Raw genomic sequence first — 16,812 nt, 5'->3', positions numbered from 1 at the left:
AATAATGCACAAATTACTTTTTAACCTGAAAAGCAGCTCATAGAACCTTTTCCAGCCCTGAATACTGTCTGCAGGTATTCCTCTCAAGCTGCACACAGCCCCAGTAACCTTCAGCAATAAGATAGGACAGAGTGTATGATACCGAGAGGCAATATCACTCTCACGTGTATTATAGAGGCTGGCCAGTAAGAGAACAATGTTGAGAAAAGCATGTTGGTCATCTTCCTACGCCGTTTAGTGGAGCTGTTTCGTCCTGCAACGTCCTTGTTTGCCTCTGTGAGGCCACAAGAGGTCATTGTCAGGAGAACGTGAGCACGAGCAATGCTGACATTTTTCTGGTGAAGATTAAATACTGTAAAAATGTCTATTCATCCGGCAAGGTGCAGACCCCACTTGTTGATTGTTTCTTGCCTCAGTCCCACGCAGGCAATAATCGGACAAAGGGTGCACTCGGTGAAACCAACACCCTGTCTTGCCTCCAGCTCGAGCCTCTTGCCGGGGAGCGATGATGCTATCTGGCTGTCTGCACCCTCTGTATGGGTGAGCCGCTGAGATAGCGTGCCTATAGGGAAAAGCAGCTCATCAGCACATCACCTGGGATAAAAGGCCAAAGCAGGAGGAAGGGATAACACTGTTGTGTAACCACAGCTAACAGAGACGCCGCTTCAGTCTTGGTCTATCTCCTTTTTATCGCGCTGGATTATCAGACTCGGGGTAAATGGTTTGGGGGAACGGACGGGGCGGGGATGTAAAAGCCAGCGGTCTGGGTTGTCAGGCTCTTCTTTCTTTCAGGATTTTAAGGGGCAAAGGTTTGAGAAGTGGTGAGACAGAAATAGCAAGGACAGAAAGGAAAAGTACAGATGCGGTGAGACCAACAAGTTCTTGATTGGGGGATTTTAAGACATTCCACATCAGATAACTGTCCACATTTTCACTGTTTTGACAGGAAAGGTACAGAGTGACACACAAATTGGTTTTCCTCTTTCAAGGCCTTCTGTAATGTGCAAATTGGTGGCTATTGGTGGAAACATCTGGAGCATGGTCCAACCAAAGAGCCATCAAATTAACATCACAAGCTGTTATACTGTAAATGTTTTCTCCGTCTCAAGGGCACCCATCAGTGCATTCTCCACCGCAAGGGCACCTTACAGCTTGCAAAGCAGTAAATCAGCATTTATAATATTTCATGGTTCAAGCACAGTTTTTTCTGTGATTCTATGATTTCTTACTTGAAAAGGTATAAAAAAAAAAAAGAACAATGCATTTAAATCATTCAGTCAAGCCCGGGGGCCTTCCAGCGTGCTCAACCTGTAATTTTGCCAGCAGCACTACCCAGCCATTAACGTGAGCAGTGAATTGTCGTGGACGAGTGAAAAGTACATATGTAGGGAAAAAAAACCTCTTTAGTTCAATTTGTCAAACTCCACAATCAGCTTGATCCACCTCAGATGTAGACAGGTCATGTAGACGGTGCGATTGGAGTTTCTAACAAACACCTTTTAACTATGAACGTGACGCGGAGCCACATGGCAGCTCAGCGCTTGTTTGCTAATGAATTAATGGTCCTCGTGGCTCCTCTGAGCCTTCTGTGGAGAGGATGACAGCGCTGCAGCGACAGCGGGGTGAAGAGAGGCTTCACAGACTGGAGGTTCCTGTGTTCGCCCGACTTTCATTTCATTTATCGCCCTCTTGAAATTGAATGAACCACTAGAAACACTACACACTGTAGTGGATGAAGAAAGACAATCATGCTATCAAATGATATCTGCCTCCTTGTTTAAGCCAATATTGCCATAAATCAGCTAGTAGCAGATTTCTGCGTCCTCTTAACTCGTTTGTGTGTCTATGTCTGTCTGGGATTATGGTGTGTTTTTTTTTTGTGTGTGCAAGTAGGGTACAAAAACTAAATTGACTTGGGGGAAAAAAAAGGTTTGCAAAAGTTTTTCTCCTACAGATCATCTCTCTGGGTCTGAACACAGCTCTCTGTCTCTCTCTCTGCCGTGCCGGCTAAATGCTTTTCTTTGAATTTTCCTCAATCCAGCAAAGTGCTCCTCGCCTAAAACCACTGAAGCATTTCTGTGTGGTATTAACAAAATGATGGATTCAAAATGGCCTTTCTGATTACTTTTCCGCCATCAGAGCGATAATGCTAGCATTTTTACACACTGCTACACACAGCATGTCATAAAATGGAAGAAATGGCATTTGAGGGAAAGGAGCACCATTTGAAGGCTGGCATGTGTGAGAGAGATCGTGCCTTCTTGTCAGATAGGTATGCAGAGCTATCCATTAAATACCTCGTTAAATATTTCAATATGAGATCCACGGTGGATCGAGACATTTACTGTCCTCATTAACCATTCCAAATGACAATGTCTTTGCTTTCTGGACCTAGAAATAACCATTTGCGTTGGAAAAACCACATGCTGTAATGTACAGCTCACACCATAGACAAAAACTTTACTTTTCCTGTCTGATCTTGAGAAGAATCCTCTCTGCTCGCTTGAGCTTACAGGAGTCGTGCCATCTGGAAGAGGCAACGCAATTAAATTAAAAACTTCTCCAGTATCCATTCTCATTTTAAGCATCTCGTTATTTTGATCCTGATGTATTTAATTAAGCCGTCAGGTTACTCTGCTTCCACACAGCTGGATTATTACAAACACGTAGCTGTTGGCTCCTCTTGGCTGTCCTCTCTTGGATGTGTTTGCTCTTCCTGAGCCAGGCCAGTTTACTGCCAAGGTTGATAAAAAAAAAAAAAGTTGGGTCTCTTTAAATCTCAAGGTCACAGGAAGCTTTTCTAATGGTCCTAAATGTGTATGTATGCATGGTCTCACGTAGAGAGAGAGCTTTGTGTGGGGGTGCTTGTTGTGTTTACTCAGTTTCTGCTACATGCTGACGTCTTTGTGTAGTTTTCCTGAATTGCTCTGGATTCATCGCATGTTTTATTGTCAGTAGCTGCTGGTTGTAATTTTGACAGCAGTGATCCAACACACACAAGTTATAATATAGCTGGTGTCAGCTGTGTTCATTTACTTGTATGAATCTATATATGTGCATGGTTTGTCTTCTTCTTAGAGCCAAGCTATATGCATTGCACTGTTGCATGTGGTAAATGGCTTTAGTGCTGCCAATTAGCAGAGTCAGACTCAAGACTTATTGCTTTGTAATTGCTTTGTTTTGTGTAAACCAGCTGTCTGTTGGCTGCTGTCAATCAGAGCAAATGGGACGTGTCATTCAAAATACACTTTCTGATGTCTTTTCAGCATGACATGTGTCCCCCAGTGTGTCAAGACTCCTACAGACTATGAGAAAAGACCTCTTCCCTTTTTTTCTCCAGCTCCATCTTGTAGTAGCGCTCCGTTAAAACTCATGTGACCTCCTTCTGCCCTTCTGCAGACTGATGGTCCCAAATCTGAATCTGTCCACTGTCCACCATTGCTATGTGGCTAACACAGGCTCTTTTTTTTTTACTAGTAAAAACTGAGATGAAGTATATATTATGAAGTGCATAGAAAGTGCCAAGTCAAACTGAATGACAGAAATGACATTCCTAAAGTGTCTCTAATAAAATGCAAATGTCAGGCAAAGCAGGCGCCTCTGCTATAAAACCCTGTGGAAAACCGTGTGAAATAAAATGTCTGAATCTGAATCTTAGGAAAGCTTAGAAAAACCCTGCTGTATGCTACAGTATGAGGTGGAAGGGCCGAAGGCTTCAACCTTGGAGGGTTTTGACGACCTGCTTCAGACATGCCTGGTCGGAATACATCCAAACACTTCAGCTTGAGCATTAATTTGTATGTTTACGTTCCCAGACATCCCACCGTTACCTTCCACTCTTGTGCGTCTGTGCTCCATTACCCCTCATCTCCCCTAACCTTTGAATACAGATGCATTTGCTCCCCTCCCAGCTAGCTGGGTGGTTCTCCTGCTGCCTTAAAGGTTAATAGATTTCCCGCCCCTCCTGGTGCAGTGAATCCCACCGGGATTAGAGTCATGATCATGTTGTATGTGCTTCACACTTGTCCATCTGAGACATACAGTGAAAGCACAATGACATGTATTTGGCAGAACTTTGATTCTTTTATGTATGTCTCTCATGTGAACATTTTGACAGAATTAACACACACACACATGGGAACACTAAATTTTCTAAATGTTATGCAAAACACATTCACACATTTGCAGTTTCAAAACAGTTTGAGCGATTTAAACCCAAAAGCACCATCCAGTTGCTTCAGTATATTTTGTCTCTGAGCGCTATGTTTCATAAAGAATAAGCTTCAAACTCAGGCCAATCTGTGTTTTGGTTTGTGGGCAAAGTGGTGGGCATACTAGTTAGTATCCACGGAGGCATTCCCACTGTTCACACATGCCAGGGAGAGAAGAAAGAAAAAGGATTGAAGTATCGGAAAGGGCAAGCCGAAAACCGATGGAGCAAATTGATTTCCTTCACGGAGACAGCAGCGCTGACGATCATGCATCGTATGTGGTGTTACATAAGCATCTTGCCACAGCTGAAGGGAATGACAGAAGTAAACAAGGCATAATTGCTGATACGAGCATCGGTAGTGACAGGGTCGGAGATGTTAGGCCACTGGAAACCAGGGGGAAAATCCTGCACTGGAAAGTCACCAGGAAATCCAGTCGTTCTCCATGGTATGACTGTCTCACATCACTGGAGGCTTGTTGGCCACGAGGTGCAACATGACAGACAAAATCAATTTCTATCCACAATACTGGATGGGCTTTCAAATGGTTCTAAACTGATAATATTTGGTGTTGACAGCTGTATTCAGGGGTGATTTTAGCATGAATGTTCACCTTAGTCATTTGAAGACTATTTAAAATTTGACGTTTGACACATTTTATGTAAGGGATCCTGGAAGGGGGTCCTGCATCAACCTGTCGGGGGTTCGTTTCGCAATAATGACCGCCGCTCGCTGTACATTACGTTGCTTATTACACGGCTTTGTACTGAAGAAATCACCAATTTGACACGAATACTATTATCTATTTAAAAATGACATTATTGCTTCAGTTATCAGAACTGCATCCATAGCAACAGTCTGTTATACAGAACAGAACAGGCTAGAACTGGCTAATAATTGGCCAATCCTACTCGAGTATTCAACAAAGCAGTGTAATAATCAGTAAGAATCCATAGCCAAATATGCCTGTTGTTGAGACATGAAAATGTGTACACACAAATGTTCACAGGGCGCACAAAGGGGTTGTTTGTCTCCCCCCCGCAGAGCTCAGACACAAAGAGACAAGATACCAGACAACAACTGGTATCAGGTCAGGAACCATCAAAGTCTTTAAGTCTTTGGTGTGGTGAAAGTAGGGGGGGGGGTTGGAAACCATTCACAACTGACTGGGTAGAGAGTTCCTGCCCCGATTATCTCACAGGCCTCAGCACACCTCACCCTGGACTTTCAGAGTCTTCTTCTTCTTTTTAAATATATGTGTTGTAGTTATTTAGCTATGCGGTATTTAGGAAGTTTCCTCAAAGTTGAAAAATCCTAAAACATGTAGCTTCTGACCACAATGACGAAAACTACCACGTGAGAATGTCTGTAGGCAAACAAACAACCTGACTGGTCAGATGCTGCTTCTCTGAACCTCATCTGTAAAAGGCCTGCAGTGGGGATTTTCTTGTTTTTCTTGTTTAAAGTCCCCATTCTGTTTTTCTTGTTCCATCACCAACTTCGGCCACCTGCAATACTTTCTTCTTCCTACTCCTGACGTCACCCAGCTCACAGACAAGCAAGTATACACTCCCTGTCTGCTAACCGGGTTGATTTCAATCTAATTAGCCTTCCGTATAAACCAGCATTGCATTTGTAGTTAGTGTTTTTGTTGTGTCCTTGTTGTCATTGTCTGTTAGTTTGTTGTAGTGATGAATGAGTGCAAGTATAAAGTAATTTTTCTATTTTACTCAATGTTGAGAGATCATTTTCTCTACACAAGACATGATGGGGGTTTTGTCCATGCTGATTGGATTTTCATCATCGAACCATTTCCTAACAGTACAGAAACTTTACTCAGACAGGATGAGGGGAAAAAAAGACTGTAGTGACGATTACTATTTGTGATTGATGAGTATATTAACAATATAAAGAAAAACATGCAGCCATTCTAATGACTCTATGAGGCTGTACTTAGACGCAGCGGTGCTTTTGCCTAAATTATGAATAGCAGGTATAATGTTTACCATGTTCATAGTTTGTTGGCATGTTAACATTTTCTAATTATTAATAGATTAGATATTATTATTATTTGACCACCACAGATCAAAGAAGGCCTCCTTCTCTCGAGCAAAACTCCATGTTTGAGACTCCTGAAACGTCTGGCGATAAGCCTCCGGCAGAAGCTCATATGCCTTCAAAATGCCAGCTTTGACAAGTTCATAATCCAGGTTATCTTCAGGAGAAGTGCTGAATAAACCTCCTGAGCTTTACCAGTGAGTACACGCCGCAGCAAGACTGTCCGCACATCTGCAGGCCATTTCAAAGTTCTGGCAATCCGCTCAAACAGAGTGAAATGTTTATCCACATCTTTGTGGCTCCTCAGATTTAAGGGAAGTGACCACATCCTGCACGCCCACGCCTGCTGACATTAATCCCTGCTCCACCTTCGCAGACAGCTGTTCCTTAATCACCTGCTTCTCGCCCTGCCTAAAGATGGGGATGTCAAACCTCTGCAATGAGCTTCAATGAGATTTTCTTTAGTACACCAATCAAACTTGTCACGATTTTGGCTGCCAACAAATTCTTACAGATCAAACTCATACTCTTACTTCGGAATGACAACACAGAACCAGCGCTAACAAACAGGCAGCACCTTCACACAATAATGCTGCCCTCTACATGTTGTTATATTCCAGAAGAACAGTAACATGCTAGCGTTGTGTTGTACACATCAACAGTCACTGTGCAACTAAATTATTATAGCAACAAAATCACACACAGCTTCAGGTATTGTCAAGGGTTTACCGTGCAAACGAAGTGTGACAACAAAACAAAATCACACTCACTGACAAATCTAATCTAGAACACACTAAAAACTACCGTTCGAACAAACAACGAAGTAACACGGTCAACTTAAGAGGACGGTCCTCCTAAAATGCCACCTATAAGCAGTACATTCACATGAACTCAATAAACAGCAGCCTACAGGAGCAAAGGTAGTAAAACGTGGCGCCAGAGGAAAATTTGGGGTTCACCAAAGTCATTAGGATTCATCCTCTGGGGACCATGAATATCTGTACAAAATTTCAATCCATCCAACAGTTGCTGAGATATTCAAGTGTGAACCAAAGTGTTGAACTGAACTGAACTTTATTTCACATTAACAGCACTATTTTTTATTTCTGTCGGTTATTTCACATCAACATCATGTGACAATATACATCATTTTTTATTGTAGTAGTTGTGCCAAACAGAGAAACGCAACAATCACACTCGAATATTGTACAGATTTTTATTTTCAAACCATTATCACTAATGCCTGCATTTCTTAGAGGATGAATAATGAGTAAAATAAATGAATGAAAGTTCAGCCACGAAACCATTTTTTTTTTTTTACATTCATAACTAATTTAGAAAATATCGATGCACTATTATTCACAGAAAGGTCTAAAGTTCAGGAAAGGAAATGAGATTTTTTTTTTCTCATAATATCATTTGTTGAGCTTGTTGCACAGCAGAATGAGCACTGATTCATGTAAGAGCCAACTGCTCTGATGGGAATAATGCACTGTTCATTTCAACACAGCCAGAAAGCCATTCATTAGCAGTGGAGTAGTCCTGGCTGTCTCTGTTGATGGCATCGCTCATTAGATTCTCACTGTAGCTCTGTACTTTATCAACGTCATGTTCATGCTCATGAACCTAGAATAATCCATCTAGCAAAGACATTTTGGTGCACTGTCACTCAGTTTCACACAAGGCCAGCTTAAAGCCTGGCAGAAGAACCTATTCCTTTTGTCAGCAGTCCTTTGAAACGGTGTTTCTCTTGTGTTTTTTCTCATTTTAAGATGACAGTTTGGTAGAATCATTCATATCCCCCTGAGGATGAATTTCGCATCATTTATTATATATTGTATATTATATATATATATATATATATATATATATATATATATATATATATATATATATATATATATATATATATATATATATATATATATATATACAATTTAATACACATGGAGCAGCTGGAACCGCTCCACTACACTGAACATTTGATACATGGTATTAAGCCGAGCATAAGACATACTACATAGCATACAACCAGTGACACAGTGGGTAACCTTGTGTTTGTGCAAGTAAGTTATGTAAGTTTGCCTAAAAGCTGTTGGGGTTAGTGGTTTTAGAAGATGTTCCTCCATCTCACACAACCTTCTGACACTGAATGGACATTGTAATAGTGAGTATGAGACCTTGCATGCATCTGAAGACTATTTCATTTGCTTTGACTGGTCAAAGTTGCAGTCAACATCATGTGTCAGCGCACATGGAATCCTTATTCAAAACCAGGTCCCACCGAGATTTGAACTCGGATCGCTGGATTCAGAGTCCAGAGTGCTAACCATTACACCATGGAACCACTGCATGTCTCCTGGTGTGTTATTTACCAGTATTACCATGTCAATGCAGATGTAGTAGCCATACAGTAATACCAGTGAGGCAGCCAAGTGCCTCTTACTCTGTATGTGTTAGCAAAGTGCTACAAATGGTGTATACTACAAACGTTGTATTTCTCATAGTCCTGTCCCTGAATAACATCCAAAGGAATGCTGACTTGTCTTCCCCAGTATCAAGTTTCAGCCATCTGCTCCTGTGTAAAACACTTGCTGTCAGAAGTGGGATTCGAACCCACGCCTCCAGGGGAGACTGCGACCTGAACGCAGCGCCTTAGACCGCTCGGCCATCCTGACTGGAAAAGCCAGGCATATTTTTAGATTTTTCAAATTTTTTACTTTTTTATGAAACTTTGGCTCAATTGATCTTGTTCAAGCCTCTCACTTCATGCTGTACGCATCATGATTTATTCACCAAGTCTGCTTCCATTGCACTTCGTAGTTTTTATGCTTTTATCGATGCACCAATCTTTCCACCTCAGCCATGTAGCCAAGAGTAATAACATTTCTCATCTTTTTATTTTGAGTGTTTCTGCTCAGGTTTTATAGGTTTTTAGTGCTAATTAGCAAATATGAGCATGCTAACATGCTTAACCAAGGTAGTGACCATGGTAAACATTACTTATTAACCATCAACATGTTACATTTCTATAGCATAAACTTGTTTTTTTCAAAACTTAAATCTTAACTTAATGTTAGCCAAGTTTTTTTAGTTCCCTTACCTTATTTACACCTCACCAAGGTTTCACGCCAGAAACAAAAGATGAGCACAAACCAAACACAGCAAATTTGGTGAATATGCTTTGATTTAAAAAAAAAATAAAAATGTTATAGCAGCGACTGAAATCTTTATACGTTCTTGTTTTTGTGTCAGGAACATTTACCTGTTAACAGAGCTTTTGGCTGTGACAAAGTTGGCAAAGAAGTGAAGTGGAGTGAGCTGCATCTCTGAAAGGCTTTTCTCTGCTCATAACAGAAATTGCTCACTGGGTAGACAAGCCGTCATTGTACCCGTGTGCAGTGTACTCTGCTTAATGCATTTCTGTTTGCTGCTGGAAATCACTGTTTACCACAAATTTTATTTTTCCTACTTCCAGCTCTACAAGACAAACACTGAAGAGAAGCATAAAATGTGGGACCCTGAAAAGGTTATTATTACTGCAGGGTAATTATTAAGTCAGTCATATTGTACTACTGTTCATTTTCATGTCCAGCTGAAAAGAGGTTGCAATCATTTTAGATGAAGAAAATTATATCTTTACTGCATTGATTTAAGTCAGCTTCTAGAAGTCTTGCAAACTTAAAATTTCCTAACATCAATATGAAAATGTCTGCTGATGAGAGTGATGAAGAAACTGTTTTCCTCTTCGTATCTGCCTTCCTTTTATTTTTGGAGCTGATATTTAGATTTGTGTGTGTGTGTGTGTAGGGTCTCGCCTCCAGCTTTATCTCTGACCTTTTAATACCATTTTGACCGTGAGTGCAGCCTGGGCAGTTTGGGTTTTTATAAAGTCTAGCCTGAGAACAAACATCAGTCCAACCTAATTCATCAGGTTTTAGGCCTGTGAGAGCAGGCTGGCATACTAAACTATTTCCTGTACAGTATTAGTATTCTTCTTCAAAACACAATATTAATCATGATGGTAATATTTAATGATGATTAGGGTTAAAGTGAGGATTAATAACGCTGTCTTGAAATTAATTAAATTAGATTTTCCTTTTGCTGTATTGAACCATTTATTTAACTGGCAAAATGAGATGATCTTCGTATAATTACATGCAAAGTTTTCACTGTTATACATGAGCAATGGTGGCAGAAATGCTCAGATCCTTTACTTAGGTAGAAGTATCAATATAACAATTTAAAAATACTCCATTACAAGTAAAAATCCTGCATTCAAAATCCTTCTCCGGTAAGATGATTATCAGCTAAATGTAACAAAAGTATCACCAGTAAAAGTACTTGATGTGCAGAAAAATCGACCCATTCGGAGCAGGTTTTACAGTTCACAGTTCAGTCGCTTAGTCCAATGGTAGAGACCCTCCAAAGAGCCACATGACAAATCACTAGGGTTGTAACATGATGACTGGGAGAGAAAAGAAGAAGCAACTCAGTTCTGCAAGACATATTTGAATTTTCATTAGACGGCGTACAACAATACCAGTGTACCCAAGGATGATAGGATGCGAAAAAGCTTACTCCTCTGTATGTGTGAACAACAGTACAAAGGAATGCTGACTTGGCCTTCCCAATATCGTGTTCAGACAGCGGCACCAGTGCAAAATGCTTCTTGTCAGGAGTGGGATTTAAATTCACACCTCCAGGGGAGACTGTGATCTGTAAAAAGCACCTCACACCACTAGGCCCTCCTGACTGTCAAGCCCCAGTTTGATGGACACCTGTAGATGATCCTGATGAAGGACTTCTAGTATACCATCTAGTTGCAGTTAGGTGAGTGTTTCACTGGTAGTTGAGACAACATGCAGGCCAATGCAGTGCTGACTGTTGTTTTAACGGTTAATGATCCAGTAATCCTTATTCAAAACCAGGTCCCACCGAGATTTGAACTCGGATCGCTGGATTCAGAGTCCAGAGTGCTAACCATTACACCATGGAACCACTGGTGTTGCTTTAAGAGTACACCAGTGAGACAGGACAGGGCTTTGTAAGTCCAGTAATTGTGCAGTAAGACCTGGATTCCTGGTAGCTTTCTTTGTGCCATTAGCATCATATTTCTACTGTTAAGACTTAAAATGCATTAATTTGTTGCTTCAAATGGATGTCTCGGATCAGATGTCACCACCGATGACTCCACCAACACAGCCTCATGTGTTGTGCAATACACATGGAGCAGCTGGAACCGCTCCTCTACACCGAACATTTGATACATGGTATTAAGCCGAGCACAAGACATACTACATAGCATACAACCAGTGACACAGTGGGTAACCTTGTGTTTGTGCAAGTAAGTTATGTAAGTTTGCCTAAAAGCTGTTGGGGTTAGTGGTTTTAGAAGATGTTCCTCCATCTCACACAACGTTCTGACACTGAACGGACATTGTAATGGTGAGTATGAGACTAGAACCTTGCATGCATGTGAAAACTATTTCATTTGCTTTGACTGGTCAAAGTTGCAGTCAACATCATGTGTCAGCGCACATGGAATCCTTATTCAAAACCAGGTCCCACCGAGATTTGAACTCGGATCGCTGGATTCAGAGTCCAGAGTGCTAACCATTACACCATGGAACCACTGCATATCTCCTGGTTTGTTATTTACCACTATTACCATGTCAATGCAGATGTAGAAGCCATACAGTAATACCAGTGAGGCAGCCAAGTGCCTCTTACTCTGTATGTGTTAGCAAAGTGCTACAAATGGTGTATACTACAAACGTTATATTTCTCATAGTCCTGTCCCTGAATAACATCCAAAGGAATGCTGACTTGTCTTCCCCAGTATCAAGTTTCAGCCATCTGCTCCTGTGTAAAACATGTGCTGTCAGAAGTGGGATTCGAACCCACGCCTCCAGGGGAGACTGCGACCTGAACGCAGCGCCTTAGACCGCTCGGCCATCCTGACTGCAAAAACCACATATATTTTTAGATTTTTCTTTGAAACTTTGGCTCAATTGATCTTGTTCAAGCCTCTCACTTCATGCTGTACGCATCATGATTTATTCACCAAGTCTGCTTCCATTGCACTTCGTAGTTTTTTGCTTTTATCGATGCACCAATCTTTCCACCTCAGCCATGTAGCCAAGAGTAATAACATTTCTCATCTTTTTATCAGGGCCCAAGCACCAATCAGTGCGAGGACCCTATTGAAATGTAAGGAAATGCATCCGAAATAAATTGCAAGTTTGACGGCCTAAACATACACGAAAACTCATGAAACTTTGCACAAGCATCAGTCGTGGTGAAAAATTACATATTTTATGGGTCTTGCAAATGGGCGATGCAAAATGGCTAATAATGATAATGTGCAGACTATGTACATTGTATTAATCTATGTGGTCAGTGTACCTCTGTCCAGGGAGCCACATCTGGCCATTTTTGCAGCAAGCACATAGGCCAGAGCCCGTCTACCCTGTGCCACGGCTCTGTGGAGAAATCTGGCAGTTTGAAAAGAAATGACACAGTTGAACAATGTTGAACTCCACTCACTGCGCCACAAGAGGTGATACGTTCTCTTCTCTGAGTGTCCATCCCAGCAGGTTAGTTACAGCCACTTCAAATTCAGTCCAAACATCCCCAGGATGTGGATGATGCTCACTTATGAAGCTCTTGAGGGTTCGCCAAACGTTGTCACCGTGGCAACGCCGTGTTCACCATGAAACAGGAAATTGTTGTATCTGCAGTGTACATTATCTAATCTGTTCCAAACTTGTCATGATTGATAAGAGTCCCAGCCTGAAGACATCTACATGCCAGTTAGTGACCAACCCGACATGCACGAAGGTGCGAGGGCCCTTCAACGCTGCTTGCAGCTTTAATTTTGAGTGTTTTTGCTCAGGTTTTATGTAAGGAAGACCTTGCCTAGATATTTATTGTGTTATGGTGTTATGGTGTTATGGAAACAAGAAAATAATTAAACTTAGGTCATAAAAAAAGGAATAACTGGTTTACTCTGACAATGCATTGTGTTTTATAATCTTGTTACATTTCTAAAACTTTAATCTGTTACTCCAACTGTAGTGAAAAGCGTAGAGAAGAAAATTGTACAATATTTCCCTCTGAAATAAAGTGGAGTAGAAGTATAAAGTGGCATGACATGGAAACTCTTGAGTAAGGTACAATTGCATCAAACCTTTTACTCTCACTCTTAAACTCTAAAACAAAAGGTGGAAGAAGGTCCGCATCCTCTCCTTTGTTGTCTCCTGCCAGCTGGACCCTTAAACAAATCACAGAGTGCTGCCAGCAGGTCTGAGCACGCCGGCAGCACAATTACTGGATGTCCGCTCACTTTCCCTTTTTGTCCCTCCCAAATCCATTAAGGTCTTCACCACCTAAACCTTTCATCAGTCCTGAGAGCACATTTTGATGGACATGCCAGTTGTCAAGCTAATCAAGGTGTCTGCGAGGCGCGCTGCTCTCAGTGTGGTGTTGAAGGCGCGAATGGAAATAATGAGCGAGTTCTGCCTGTGACCCACAGTCAGTGCTGCACACAGCAATCCCTCTGCCCTTCTCCCTCACAAACATCAATGTCAGCAAACAACCTGATCATCACAATTTCTCCTTCATGTGTAACTGCTAATGAAGTAGCTTTAGAGATTACTAGTTGCTTGGGAAGTCATTACATTATTGAGGTTAGGGGGTAATTGCAAGCAAGCTGAAATACGACTGAGTACACGCACGGCCTCGGCACAATCCGATTAATGAAAGCGAGAAGTACATGTGCGTGTCGACATGTTTGAGACATCCTGTCGCTTGTGTTTTTGTTGCATCCACGCACTAGCGTCATCAGTAAATTAATGCACTGCGGCGCAGGAAAAGTAAAAGTAAAAACGTGCAATTACAGGAGGTAGAAAGGACTTCAGGAGTAAGTCCCTCAGAGAAACAACAGCATTCAGTGCTTGTTTCTTCTAACTATAACCATCGTCTCAGCAGATGTCGTTTGTTAGTGGAATTGTAAATGTCCATGTTGCCATTTTCTGGGTGCTTTCTGGTCTCCTTGGCTTTAAAGAGTGTAAATTCATTCTTGACCTTCAGCAGTTGACAAAACAATCTTACCACAGGGTTTATTCGGTAGCTGTTCTGATAGTAGATAGTAGATCTTTTGATAGTAGTTGGGTTTTTTTTGCGTTATTTGACAGAAAGTGCAGGCAGAGAAAGGAAGGGATGCAACATGCTGTCCTGACACATGGTGCCAGGGCAGAAAATGCTCATATATAGTGCTGCAGGGACGACGCATTATTATCGGCCAACCCAGTAGTTAGCATGTTTTATTCAGCAAGATAATCCTCACAAATGAAAACAATTTTTATGATTTTTGAAGTGTACCAGTCACCAGAGGTAAGAAGCTAACATTATACGGCTATAAACGAGCAATACCATGGTCCCATGACATCAACGCCACCAACATCAAGCTATGCTATAATTTTAAGGAAACAATGGCTTTGAAATACTATTAATCGATAAATCTACAAGTTGTGTAAATGCAACCAGAGACTATAAAGGCCGACTTGTGAGAAGATGAGCGTTCGGCGAAAGGCCCCAGACAACCTCTGTAACGCCATTTAGCCAGTTTTTAGATGCATAAAAGCTTCAAAATTCATGGGTGACAATCTCTTAAGCTTGTGTGACCACAGATCTTATTTAAAGCATCTAACCAGAAATCCATCTAAAAATCCCTCTGACTTCAAGACAAGAGAGCCGGAAGTGCAAAAATGCTGACTTTTGTTGTTTAGCCACAGGGACCTGTTGCTTGTTTTTGTTGTGAAATAATTCACATTAGCTCCTTAGACAGGATAAAACATAGAAGGAAGCACCTCAAACAAACACAAGACAAATCAGGCAGCTGTGTATAATGGCCTTAAGTCCTCTGAAGTAGCACTCGAGCGAGAGTGCCACAGAATGAAGACAATTCTCTAGATCGAATCTCGCGAGATGAGGAGTTTCTTCACTTCATTGTGTGTTTGTGTAACTTATTGAAAGGTGTGTGTGTGGGTGTGTGTGTGTGTGCCAGACATCAGGAAATGGTGTGCTGGAGCTGAACTTTAAAGGTGTCTGCTGAATGTCCCTGGAATCAAAGTACAGGGTGTTGCTTTTCATTCAGGACTCCCTCGCCTCAGACACACAAAGAGAGACAGGGAGAGCACAGGGGATATGGTGGTATTTCTGAAAGAAAAAAAAACAGGACATTCTCAGATTTTTCCGTCCTGAGTCCTTTCACACTTTGACACGAGACACTACCACGATGGCTTGATCAGTCACCACTGTAATTGTACATTGCACTGTGGGTGACAGGACACGGTAAATACATCCATCTTTCAGCTGTAACATCTGGGAAAAAGTCAACAGCACAAAATCCCACAAAACTGATGATTATTTTATTAAAAGAATTTGGTCAAAAGTCCACATAAGACGACCTTTTTTGTACGTCGTGTATGAAATATGAAACTCTTGTTTACCCTGGTGTATCTGCTGTCTCAGTACGAAGCTGCTATAAAGGGAAAAAAGCCAAAGGGAACTTCAGCAGGCACTGACAGGCTGCCACTGAACTGACGCAGTAAACTGGAGGCCCATCCTTTAAAGCATTACAGGGTGGAAGTGTTGCTGGCCTGTGTGTCAGATGCTGCTGCTGCTGCTACCAGCTATTAATATATAAAGGAAGGATGAGATGAACCAGTGGCTTCATCCATCAATACCACTGCATCGCAGTATACCATTACTGAAGAATCAGCAGCCAGACAGCACCATAGAGCAAGCAAAAAAGGCACCAAGATGAAGTCTTGGAATGGTCCAGTAGATTGCCTCTGCTAGAAGCTGAGAACAAGTGGCGAACTTGCTGAAATGGCCTCAATTTAATCCCTCTCGGCAATTGCTCCTGATTATAGTATGTCAGTTTAATATGCCAGCCACTCCCACCACTCAGCCAACTCCCACCTCCAGTCACCTCCAGATCACTCATTAAGCCATTACTTAAGCCTTCACCGCTCACTCACTCACTCACTGCCAGATTATTCTTTGCCCTTCGTTGTAAGATGCACATCCTGACCGCAGATGTTCCAGTTGATAGACGAGCCGCTCTACCTCTGCAATAAAACTGAGCAGTAAAACGACTGTTTCTGGCTAAACAAAATTGGATCCTACACGTCTGTCTCTGTAGAGATCCTTTCCGTAATGTTGTCAGACACATCGAACAACAGTCTTAGTCCGTCAGTGGCAAAAACGAGCACTTTTACCTTGATCTGGTGCAATTGCCCTGAAGAATTACTTTGACATTTGACTGGCTTGTCTATTTGAAGAAGAGGCTTCAACCTCATTTGACAGACAGATAAAAGCCTAGCAGCACGCCCCACCTGGGTGGGGAGTGAGGAGCTGCACCAAGTGCAGAACTGAGTGAGGTTACACCCCTTCATTTCAATGCACATCACTTTAATGCAGTGGAAGTGAATGGAGTTTTGTTAGTGGTACTCTTTATAGAGGCAACTTGCTG

The 16,812-nt window shown here is 41.7% G+C and overlaps 5 non-coding genes across 5 annotated transcripts; all 5 read right to left on the bottom strand.

Annotated features, from left to right (window-relative positions):
* Positions 1 to 8,544: 8,544 nt before the first annotated feature.
* Positions 8,545 to 8,616, bottom strand: trnaq-cug (transfer RNA glutamine (anticodon CUG)). Its single transcript has one exon. It is a non-coding gene; the product is annotated as a tRNA-Gln (tRNA).
* A 248-nt stretch (positions 8,617 to 8,864) lies between these two features.
* On the bottom strand, positions 8,865 to 8,947 carry trnal-cag (transfer RNA leucine (anticodon CAG)). Its single transcript has one exon. It is a non-coding gene; the product is annotated as a tRNA-Leu (tRNA).
* Positions 8,948 to 11,198: 2,251 nt separating this feature from the next.
* On the bottom strand, positions 11,199 to 11,270 carry trnaq-cug (transfer RNA glutamine (anticodon CUG)). Its single transcript has one exon. It is a non-coding gene; the product is annotated as a tRNA-Gln (tRNA).
* Positions 11,271 to 11,831: 561 nt separating this feature from the next.
* On the bottom strand, positions 11,832 to 11,903 carry trnaq-cug (transfer RNA glutamine (anticodon CUG)). The gene has a single exon. It is a non-coding gene; the product is annotated as a tRNA-Gln (tRNA).
* A 248-nt stretch (positions 11,904 to 12,151) lies between these two features.
* Positions 12,152 to 12,234, bottom strand: trnal-cag (transfer RNA leucine (anticodon CAG)). The gene has a single exon. It is a non-coding gene; the product is annotated as a tRNA-Leu (tRNA).
* Positions 12,235 to 16,812: the final 4,578 nt, after the last annotated feature.

This window comes from Pempheris klunzingeri, chromosome 22 (assembly GCF_042242105.1).
Source record: "Pempheris klunzingeri isolate RE-2024b chromosome 22, fPemKlu1.hap1, whole genome shotgun sequence".
Lineage (NCBI taxonomy): Eukaryota > Metazoa > Chordata > Actinopteri > Acropomatiformes > Pempheridae > Pempheris > Pempheris klunzingeri.
Note: the sequence above shows the minus strand (reverse complement) of the source record. Positions and strands in the feature narration are given on the sequence as shown.